Below are 12,143 nucleotides of genomic sequence, written 5' to 3' on the forward strand. Positions count from 1 at the left end.
CACCTGTTTTCCGAAAGGAGCCCGGGATGCACCTGATCTGCTCCTGATAAGACAGACTCCGCTTTCCTCTGTGTGTGTGCGCCTGGGAGGAATCGGCACAGGAAGGGATTTAGGAGGGAGGGGTATTTGCAATGGGGGGAACCCTTCCCCCTCCCTGTCTGATTCCCTTCTTCCCTAAGAATCCAGTTTAGCCCATTTAACCCTTAGAAGGCCTAGAGCAGGAGTCAATGTCTGAGCAACCTGGTGCCCTGCAGATGTTTTGGACTACAAGACCCATAAGCCCCAGCCAGCGTGGCCAATAGTCAGGAATTATGGGAGTCACCATCCAATACATCTGCAGGGTACCTGATATGTAGGACCAGGTGGGTTTATTGTCTTCTCCTGGGTGTTTTGATGCCCCCTGCCCACCACTGATGAACCTGAGAAGAAGCTGGCGGTCAAGGCTCTGTTCTTTTCCACCCACTCAGGTCTCCTACCAACTGAGTGATGAATGTCTTTCTGTAGCTTGGAGGGTCCTCCGATGGGTCACTTCACAAGAACTTTAATGGCCAATGGCCTGAGGGGTCTCACAGACTCTTGCCATTTCAGGTGCATAGCAACCACAATCTCTGTTAAGCCCCAGAGGAATTCAGTCAAATTTCTGTATGAACTACAGTTCAACTATCTCCCGTTCCTTTGTGTCCACATGATCTGACCTTTCTAAGAATAGTAATTCTGAGGTCTGTGGCACTGGGATGCCTGGCCATGCACATATTACACTGGAGGCAGGTTTGGGGGTTTGTTGCTGGCATGTAACGGCCTGAACAAGTTATGGCCATGTCACCTGATGGACATCTCAAGAAGCTGGAATCTCATGGGGTCCCAATCTGAGAGGCCACGCCCCTTCCTCCATTCTGTGCAGTTTCCCCCCATTCTTTAAGATTGAAGTGCCTCTCCTGAGACTTAGGTATGGGCAGTAAGAGACTTAAACTAACCTTAACTGGTATATTTGGTATTTTGGCCTGTCTGCTTTTGTCTTTGGCCCAACTACCCAGGTATCTCCCTCTTCTCTGAAACAGAATTCAGCCCTTTGGCTGAAAGATGTTCTGCGCTCCTGCCTTAAAGAGAGGCCCATTCATTCAATTTAAAAAGAAAATGAGGTGGGTGGGAGCTGAATCACTACAATGTATTCACTCACTCCATCTGGGGGCTTGGCTTGCTTTGTGACACAGACTGAACTGCTTTGTATGGCTTTTGAATGCTGTCCATACATTTGCTGATTTCAGCTGTAGCGGGGCTCACACGGTCCCTGTAGCTGGAGTGTGGCTTACTTCTGAGTGATCAACGTGGACAGGAGATGAGGCTGGACACACAGGGCAATATCCAATGGCCTGTTCACTTCAATGGGTCTACTCTGTGTAGGAGTACCACTGGATACTGCCCATAGTTCCTCAAAGGTAAACACAGCAAAAAAACAGGAGTGGTGTGTGGGGGGAGAGCAAAGGATACACCAGCCCATAGGGCAGGGTTGCTGAACCCAGGGGCATTGCTAGGTACTTAAAAGGTCTGGGGCACGAGCCCATGGCACAAATGCTGAGATGTGTGTGGATGTATGTGTACACTTCACCAATGTTAGCCCAAATAACTGTGAAATAAAGAGTGCCTCTGAGCATATGCAGAATGTTTCTCTCTCACCGCTGAGCAATTACACCCCACACACACACACTTAATAATGATGAAATATATCTCACACAGATTAAAGCCTCAGCATTTGCGTTTTAGGGAGTAAACACTGACCACACCTGTTGCAAGAAACCAACAACCAGATCACGTGCATTCTGTTCCCCTCCACAGAACAATCCCTCCTCATTTTCCCACCCACCAGCAACTGTTCATAAAAACAGAGGTTTTGTTTTGGGTTCTTGCAACTCTCCTCGGCCTCCTCCTTGTTATGTGCAACCTCTTGTCTCCTCCTCCCCGTAACCTAATTTGTGCCAAGACTTCGCCAGGATTTAGCCAAGGAGTCTATTTTCAATACTAGGGCTAAACTACGGAGAATGTGCCTTTCCCTCACGCTGAAGCTGGAGATCATGCAAACAAAAAAACCCCACACACAAATGACAAAACATGCATAGAACTGGGCTGAAAGGATAGACAAATCAGTGGAGTGGAATGGCACGGGCCGCTTACTTGGCATGCGGTGCCCCACTCACAGCTGAGGACTTGTTTCTGAGTAAACATTCAGAGGACCAGGCTGGAAATCTCCCCACACAAAAGAACCTGGGCTGCAATCCTATGTACACCTTCCTGGGAGTAAGCACACTGAACATAATAGGATTTACTTCTGAGTAGACATACACAGGATCATATAAGTGAGTTGTGTTGACATTCCACTGCTGGATAACAGTAACTGACAAACAAGAGAGCCCCAGATTAAGTTCTCAGAGACATCACCTTGCCGACAAAGGTCCGTCTAATCAAAGCTATGGTTTTCCCAGTAGTAACGTATGGCTGGACTATAAGGAAGGCTGAGCGCCGAAGAATCGATGCTTTCGAACTGTGGTGCTGGAGAAGACTCTCACGAGTCCCCTGGACTGCAAGGAGGTCAAATCAGTCCATCCTAAAGGAAATCAACCCTGACTGCTCATTGGAAGGACAGATACTGAAGCTGAAGCTCCAATATTTTGGCCACGTAATGCGAAGAGAAAACTCCCTGGAAAAGACCCTGATGCTGGGAAAGACTGAAGGCAAAAGGAGAAGGGGACGGCAGAGGATGAGATGGCTAGATAGCATCACCGATGCAATGAATATGAACTTGAGCACACTCCGGGAGAGAGCGCAGGACAGGAAGGCCTGGCGTGCCATGGTCCATGGGGTCATGAAGAGTCGGACACGACTGAACGACTGAACAACAACAACAAAAATCATGTGAACCTACTTTTTACAAAAGAGCTTGGGGAGGGGGAAGAGGAGAAAAACCAACCCTGTTTCTGTTGGTACCAAATCAAATGCAGTCCAAATGTCTCTCACCCACCGCTCTTACTCTCTTGAGAATTCCCCAAGACTTAGTCTAGATGGAATGAGGAAGAAAAAGTAAGATCAGGGTAGAGGAGTGAAGAAAAGTAAACGTAAAATGGTGATCAGAAATGGTGGGGGGAGAATTCTCCAAGCCATGTGGCTCCTTTCCAAGCACTTTCAAGGAAGCTGGGAGAGGGGTGGAAAGTACAGGAGGGATGTACAAACTTCTTAACTTTATGAGGTGGGGTGGCTGTGGGTTTTTTTCTTTAAAATGTATTTAAAGGTCTTGTGTCTTCTAGCAGTGCCACGGGCACTCTGTAGGCCAGGGGTCGCCAACTTTTTTCGACCTGTGGGGACATTTGGGAATTTGAGAAACTGCTGTGGGCACCACAACAAAATGGCTCCCATGGAGGATGTGGCTAGTCACATAATGGCTGCCATGGGGGAATAGCTAGTCAAAAGTGAGCTAAAGAGGGGGCTGGGGGGAGAAATACTGAGGCTAGAACCTGGGACGAGGTGGGAAATAGCAAGGGACAAGGGCGGGAAGACTAGAAAGGGAGAGAAAGAAGAGTACTTTAACCTTTTACAAGGTTTTTATTTTAAAAAAAGCGGGGGGGGGCAGGGAATGGAGTGCTTAATGGGCACCATATTAGAGACCCAGTGCTGCTTGCACCCTCCCCAGCACTTCCTGGAACTTGATGTCACAGTTCTAATCCTCCTTTTGATATGGCTTGTTGCCTGCAGCTTTGTGGGGGGCATGCCCATTGTTCCCCAGAATTAATCCCTTTATTTCTTCCTTTCTCCAGATATCACTTGCACAATTCCAGTTATGCTCCAGGCACTAGCCCTGGAAGAGTCAACAGGAAAATGTCTTCAGCAGCCTGTTCATTTTACACCTTCCTGCTTGAGCCAGGAGGAAGAGGACGTGTCCGTGCAGTTCACTCCAAATCACCTTCAAACCCATTCTACGTGCAGTTCACTCCAAATCACCTTCAAACCCATTCTACGTGCAGTTCACTCCAAATCACCTTCAAACCCATTCTACAGCCCATCTTGGTTTTGATGAACCACCAGGGACAGGATTTTTGTCTTTGTCTGACTTGTAATGATTAAACTGAGGTTTGGGGGCATATAAGCAGCATCCACTCAGTCCAATAGCTATGACTTCTTTGATCCAAAGAAGCTTCGTTTCTCTCCCATAAAAGGAAACTTGTGGATCCCCCTTTCTCCTCTGCCCCCCGCCCCGCTTTCATAAGAAGACCTGTGCTGGCTCAGACCAAGGGTCCATCCAGTCCAGCATTCTGTTCACACAGCGGCCAACCAGCTGCCCACAGGAAACCCACAAGCAGGACACGAGTGCAACAGCACACTCCTGCCCATGTTCCCCAGCAACTGTGTACATAGGCATACTGCCTCTGTTACCGGAGGTAGCATAGAGGGCTAGTAGCCATTGATCACCTTCTCCATGAATTGGTCTAACCCGCTTTTAAAGCCATCCAAATTGGTGGCCGTCACCACACATCTTATGGTAGTGAATTCCATAGTTGAACTGTGTGGTGTGAAGACGTCCTTGCTTTTAACTGTCCTGAATCTCCCACCAATCAACTTCATGGGATGACCCCATTGAGTTCTAATATTATGAGAGAAGGAGAAAAATGTCTCCCTATCCACTTTCAATTGTTGAAAAGGCACTCCACTGCCTCTACCTTAACTGCACTCAAAACCGTGCAGGACTTTACCATATTTCAGGGATACACAGCTCTCTCAAGGCGGGTTACACACTAAAATCAACATAAAACAAATACACAAAAATACAAAATCGGTAATAACCAAATTTCAACAACACCATCTAAAATCAATGATAAAATAGTAAAAAAACAGTAACTTAAAAAAATCATTTATTTATTGGATATTTGGCAATATTCTGACTAATTTAATTAGTGCAAATCTAAAAGGTAGGCTTTTGAGAACTATTTACCAATGGTAATATATTATTTATTATTATGTATTAGTAATATTTATATACTGCTTAATATAATAAAATCTTTAAGCAGATATATACCACACAGATTTAAAACAATGTACTCTAATTTGCTATAAGAACGCTGGGCACATCAAGCTTTAAGGTGCTCAGTATTTACACAGTTTTTAGGACTGTCCAAATATTAAACAATTTTGGAAAGAAGAATTGGGTATAATCTTTGAAATGTCAGCACATCATGAGAGGAAGCTGTCTCAGCTGGTCTAGGGGCTATACAAGGAAGCAAGCTCCCAGAGAGCGAACAGAGTGAGCAAACCGGAGTTTGGCAGGGGAGTTGCAGTAGAAGAGGAGACAAAGGCAAAGCAGTGAGCGGGCTGGAGTAGGCCCAGGGACTTTCTATTCTGACTCGCTGTGTTCTCACCGTGTGCTCCTGAGAGTTGCAATTGAAGGGGCGCGTCCTGAGAACTAGAACTGAAGGGGCGTGGCCTGACTACTGACAGCAGCTGTGTAGGCGAGGAGTTTAATTCTGCTTCCTGACCCCCAGCTGTGCAGAGCAGAGGAAGCTGCCCCAGCTGGTCTAGGGGCTATACAAGCAAGCAAGCTCCCAGAGAGCGAGTGATCAGGGCGAGCAAACAGGAGTTTGGCAGGGGAGGTCCCTAACAAATTTTGTTTTCAATTTCTTTTTCTTGTAACACACACTTCCATTTTATTTATTTATTTATTTATTTCATTTCTATACCGCCCAATAGCCGAAGCTCTATTACTAGTGGGGCTCTGTTGTTAAGCTCCAGCGAATAGGGGACAAAGCACAGGCTACCCCAGTACAATCAGAAAGCTAGAAACATAAAGGGAATAGAGACTATGGAAGGAAACGGCTCTCCAGTGGTGGTGACCTGCAAGGTCTGTGCCATGTTTGTTTTCTTGCCTGAGATCAACATGGCCTACATATGCAACAGGTGCAAGTTGATTACACTGTTGGAAGGAAAGTTAAGAGGCCTGGAACGGCGAGTGTCGACCCTCCAGGGAATAAGAGAACACGAAGAGTTCTTAGACAGAACGGTGGAACTACAGCAGGAAAGCGAAGTATAGGAGCTAGAACATGAAGCTGAGGCAGAAGAGGAAAAAGCTGACACGAGGAAAAATGAAGTAGAAGATACTCCTTGGAAAAGGGTGAAAGTTGGGAGCAGAAGAACTAGAAGCCGCTCTGCACCAGTGGAAGCAGTGGAACTAGGGAACCATTTCCAGGTACTTGAGGATGAGACTGGAGGACAGCCTGCAGAGGAAGAATTACAGGGGACCCTGCAGGAGAGCGAGCAAGAGGCTGAAGGTCAGTCAAACAGAGGTGATGAAACCAAGGCCTACAACAAGAAGAGTAGCAGTTGTGGTGTAGCAGCCATGTCGGGGGTCAGACTAAGTGGTCTCATGTTCTTGCTGAGCTAGCATAGTTTGGCAAGAACAGCAATGTAGAGACTTCCCCTGTCAGCAAGCCGAATTGCACAACACAGTCATGATTTTGCCTTTTTGCTTACTGCAAGACTGTATCCTTGTTCTCAAGATAGAATGTCCTATGGCCCATTTCCTGTACTATAAACAACTATACCAACTGTAAAACCACAGGAGAGGGAGTGGGAGAAAGGGTCGCTTGTGTGTCATCATCTCTATAAAAGTAATGTGTGGCTATGCCTCGGGGCTTTTGGCTCTTTGAAAAAGATTCCAGCCTTAAGCCCGCGCGTTAAATAAAGAATACTCATTTTTCTTTACTCCGTGGTCTCTCTGACTCTGATTTCTGCTACAGTGGGAGACTCCTTGCTGCGTGGGATTGAAACCCAAGTATGTTGCGAAGACCCCTGGACTCACTAGGTATGCTGTCTCCCAGGAGGACGGATTAGAGATGTGACTGAAGGGTTGCCTACACTCATAAAGCCCACTGAAAAGTATCCCTTTCTTCTCATCCATGTGGGAACAAATGATACTGCCAAGCAGAGCTATGAAGAAATCACGTCAGGCTTTGAAGCTTTGGGCAGGAAACTCAAGAACTTTGGAGCCCAGATAGTTTCCTCATCCATCCTTCCAGTAGTTAGAAGAGGGATAGAAAGGGAAAGATAAATACTCTGGGTGAATGACTGGCTATGAAAGTGGTGCCGACGCGAGAGATTTGGATTCTGAGACCACGGGCTATACTTCCTGGAAGATGGACTGCTGGCAAGGGATGGGTTGCACCTCACAAGGGCTGGGAAGAATGTGTTTGGCCACAGCATGAAGAACTTCATCAGGAGGGCTTTAAGCTGAATACTACAGGAGAGGGAGACGTAAAGTTGGGGGTAACAATGGACAAAGGCTCATGCACCACAGCGGAGAGAACAGCTCTAATAGAGCCCAATAATAGTCTTCAAAAACATGTAGGAAGAAAGCCAGACAATAAAGCACATGGTTTTCGATGTCTATACATTAATGCCCAGAGTATGGGGAACAAACAGAACAAACTTGAACTCTTAATACAGGAGGGAAAATATGACTTGACAGGTGTAACTGAAACTTGGTGGGATGACTCCCATGACTGGAATACAGCAATTGAAGGATATAACTTGTTCAAAAAGAACAGAACGAACAGAAAGAGAGGTAGAGTCGCACTGTATGTGAAAAATACATATCTCTGCACAGAAATGCCTTGAGTTCCGCTCCTAGGTGGTGCATGAGCATCCGCCGAGGAAATTGCTTTGCTCTTCCTGCACTGGAGAATGAGGCCCCAGTTAGCATTGCTAAGAGTTCTCCTGGGGCAGCAAGGCGGGGACACGCTATTGTGCATAAGCGTTAAAGTCAGTAAGGAGCCTAGGCGCTACATGAGCATCCATGGGGGAAACTCCCGTGCGTTTGGTAGACCAGGACAGCCATGTTTTTTGGAACAGAGAAACTTTGGGAGCACGGCAGGCCACCCCAAATTGTGCCCCACTTTCCTACAGTGCTGCACCGGAAGAGCAGGGGAATTCCTCTCCTCCGGAACTTAACAGAATTAATACCGCCTCCCCAAAGTCTGCAGTCCCCTTGGGTTCATGACTGTAACAATGACACTTCTTTCTCCTGCAGGTCTGGTGGAGGGGCCCCATGGCTTTGTCAGTCTGCCAGCAAGGAGTGTGGGGTGTCATGGAGGTATCAGGAGGTGATGGATCTACTGGACATTTGGGGTGAGCAGAAGCTCCAGGTGCAACTTTGCTCCAGCCACCGGAACATAGATTCCTATGAGCAAATAGCCCACCAAAATGTTCCTCCAGGGGCACAGATGCAGCGCTGTGGAATGCAGGACAAAGACCAAAGCGCTGCAGCTGGAACATAGAAGGGTGGTGACACGCAACTCCCGCTCTGGGAGTGATGCCGCTACCTGCCCCTTCTATAAGGAGCACCACAGCATCCTCAGAGGGGAAGCTACCGTACAGGCAAAGTCTGCAGGAGCATCACCATTTTCTGCACGCCAGCTGCTCCAGCAACTTCCGTAGCACCTCTGGCTGTAGGATCGGAGGAGCTCTTCAGCCACGACCTCCAGACTGTGGAGGAATACCTTGGCCCAGTTGAAGAAAATAGGGGTGGGTACTCCTCTTGAGCATGTTGCCTCCGCCCCCCCCCCCCCCCCCGCTCTGTAAGTCTGCCGCTGAGAAGGTACATCTTGCCTTACATGCAGGAATAGCAGACTCGGCAGAGAGGGAGACTCGGCCTGATCAACCACAAGGTGAGTGGATGCCCAGGGCCTCTGCTTGCAGTCAGGGGCACTCGGAGGCAACGTCCCTCACAGCACAAAGGCTCTCCTTTGGCAACACCACCTGAACACCACTGCTTTAACAGCCTTTATCTCCCACAGCTGCTACATAACCCTCTTCAGCCACGTAGGTGGGGGAGACCCAAGGCGAAAATGACTGCGTGAATGCTGATGGGTCAAGCCCAACGAGACCGGCCAGCCCGGGTGAGCTCTCACACAAGTCCATTTTGTGTCGGGGGCCAGACTGAACGTGCCGCAAAATGGGCAGTGTTACAATTGGTAGTGGGTGGTGGGCCTGGCCAATGCATTTATTTTTAGTGGCTGTTGCTACTGCTGCTGGAATGATACTCGGGGTAAGTGGTATAAGTTGAAATGATAAGATCCCCTCCTATCCCCCCACCCCCTTCTCCTGAAAGCATGGACACTGCAATATGTACTTTTCCAGGTACGCAGCCAGGGTCTGGGGGAAGTGGTGGAAGTCTCCGTGTGTGTTTCCATAGAGCCATCAAAAAAAGGTCTATGGAGGAGTAGCTCTGACTTCAATCAGAGGGGCTCACTGACAGGGGTGACTGCCCTTCGGCCATAGTCTGAACTTCCAGCCCAGCCCGCTCCCTTGCCCCAAGGGAGCCGCACCCCTCAGCCGCGCCCCAGCCGCCAGCCCAGCCCACTCCCTTACCCCAAGGGAAGGGCCTCCCCCAAGACAAGATGAAATTGGAAGGACACTAACTCTCTCTGTTTCCCCTCCTTTCCAAGACCCCTGCATCCCAAACCAGACAGCCACACTGCCGCCTGCAACACTATTAGCAGTGGCCAGGAATCGGAGGACTGGACGCTCTTTGGCGGACATGGATCGCCTGCTACGGCACACCTCTGCAGAGAACCAAAAGATGTTCCAATTCCTTGCTCGCAAAAATGAGAAAGCAGCTGCAGATGAGGCAGCGTGGAGGAAGGAACAACATGCGGATGGTGAAGAGTGGCAGAGGGGCCGACGTGCGCTCAAGGCATCAATTGACAGGCAGACAGGCCTGCTTGAGACGCTGGTGGGAGCACTAGTGGGGGAGCTGCGGAACGGAGGGCCAAGGCATGCTCAGCCCACCCTCCGGGACCACCCCTCACTCCAACCGTGGATGCACCCTTACCCCTAACGAAGGCCCTTCCCCTGCCCCTCAGCACAGGGCCCAACTCCAACCCAGGTGGGGGGACCAGTGGGTGAGCACTGGAAAGGAAGGGGGGGGCTTGTTCCGGAAGACCCTGACCTATGTTTTGCAGGAGAGGAGGATGGACCATTCTCTCTTGGCCCGGTTTCACCGGATCTCCAGCCACCACTCCATCTCCCTGCACCTGCAGCCACTGGACCACCACAGCAGGCATTCACCCCTAAGAAGGGCACTATGTCCCGCCAGAGAGTACAGCGCTGGGTGAGGAAGCCAAAAACGTTCTCACCGTAGCCAAGGCACACTTCCCACCCAGGCAGCGCCCCCTCCAGCCCCCCTGCCCAAGCCCCCATTCCGAGCCATCCCTTGAGCCCAAGGTCCTGCTCCTGGCCATGCTGTGCCCACTCTATCCACCCTCCCAAACCCCCTCTTCCAAGGCAGGCTGCACCCACATGTCCCCCTGGGAGGCCAAGCCCCCTCTCCCTCAACCCTCTCCCGACAGACCCAATTTCAGCACTCACTGCCTTCATGTAGTACTGCCTTTATTGAGTGCTACTGTGTGCCATGTTCTCCCAGGACTTCTGTTCCCAGGGGATGACCAGCTGGGTGACACAGGAGCTACTGGGGGGCCGCTGAAGTCCAGAGCCACTGGGTGAGTGCTTTTCTCACCTGCTCTCCTGCTTCAGCCTGCTGCCGCTTGGTGCTGTCTGGCTCAGCACCCAGAGCGGCCATCTGAAATGCAACTCTCTCCTCCACATCCGTGCGAATAGCATGCCCCTTACTCTCACAGATGTTGTGGAGAATAACGCAGGAGACAATGAACGACGTTACGTTCTCCTCTGCGATCTCCAGCCTGGCAGTAAGGCACCTCCAGCGGCTCTTTAGCCTTCTGAATGCCCTCTCCACCACGTTCCGCGCCCGCCCAAGGCAGGAGTTGAAATGTGCCTTGCGCCGGTCCAGATGTCCTCCGTAGGGTTTCATGAGCCACCTCCGGAGCGGGTAGGCACTATCAGCGACTAACAGTGGTGGGACAGACACCCCGTTGATGGTGATGGTGGGGTTCCCAGGAACAAAGGCCCCAGCCTCCATGGTTTTAAAGAGGGCGGAGTCCTGGAACACGAAAGCATCGTGGTTCTTTCCACTCCACCCCACCTCGATGTCAACGAAGCGTCCTGTGTGGTCAGTTGCTCCTTGGAGGAGGATGGAGTAGAACTCCTTCCTGTTGATGAAGTCATCACCCTGCCTCTTCGGGGAGACAATCGGCACGTGACACCCATCCACAGCGGCAATCGTTTGAGGGAACCCCAACTTTCTGAACCCATCCATGATCTGAAAGAGAGCAAGTTCATCACTGCTCCATTGTGGAAGAGCAGATCCCCCCAAGTCCCCGATCCTCCACACCAATATCAAAGACACTCCTTCCCCATCTGTTGGTGCCGTGCTGCCCTAGGTTGCTCCCTTACCCAGAGGCAGGCTCCCCACCACCCATCATCCATGGCTGCTCCTGCCCTAGGAAGCTCCCTTACCCAGAGCCAGGCTTGCATCCATAACTCCCCACCCCTTGTCCCCAGCCTACCGTGGCAGCGTCTCCAAGCTTCACAGTCCTTCTCAGGAGGAGGTGCTCCATGGCCAGGCAAACCTCAATAACAATTTTGCATGCTGTCGCTCTGCCCACTCCGAACTGATGAGCTACCTTCCGGTACACGCAGGGATTCGCCAGGCGCCATACACAGATCGCCACACGTTTTACAAGTGGAATTGGCTCCCTCATGTTTGTGGTTTTCCTTTCCAGTGCTGGCCGGAGAACCTCTGCTATTTCAAACAGGGTCCCCCGGGTCATCTGGAAATTGTCAATCCACTGCTCATCATCCCAGATTTGGAGAACAAAGTTCTCCCACCAGTCCTGAGTGGTTGGGTAACGCCACCAGCGGGGCTTTGCGCGCCTGCCCATGAGAAAGGCAGCAGGGTTCACCTTCACGTGAAGCGGCAGGGATGCTGTCCTTGGGTACCTGCTCCTCCTAGCCCTCCTGAGCTGCTTGAAGGAGGCCTCTCGATTCTGCATGAGCCGCAGAAGGGATACCATTGCCCGAAGGTTAGCAAGCAACAGGCAGATCACCGAGATGCACATCTGCAGGCTTTGGGGCTCCATGATGTAATGGATCCTTTGCATGCCCGCCGGAAGTCGCCCCACATCTCCATACAGCCGGAAGCTGCGTGTGGAAGAGAAGTGGGAGATGTCACAAGAGGGAGGAGCCAGAGCAGA

Source organism: Heloderma suspectum, chromosome 2 (assembly GCF_057233095.1).
Source record: "Heloderma suspectum isolate Gila_16-S chromosome 2, 16-S_ref, whole genome shotgun sequence".
Lineage (NCBI taxonomy): Eukaryota > Metazoa > Chordata > Lepidosauria > Squamata > Helodermatidae > Heloderma > Heloderma suspectum.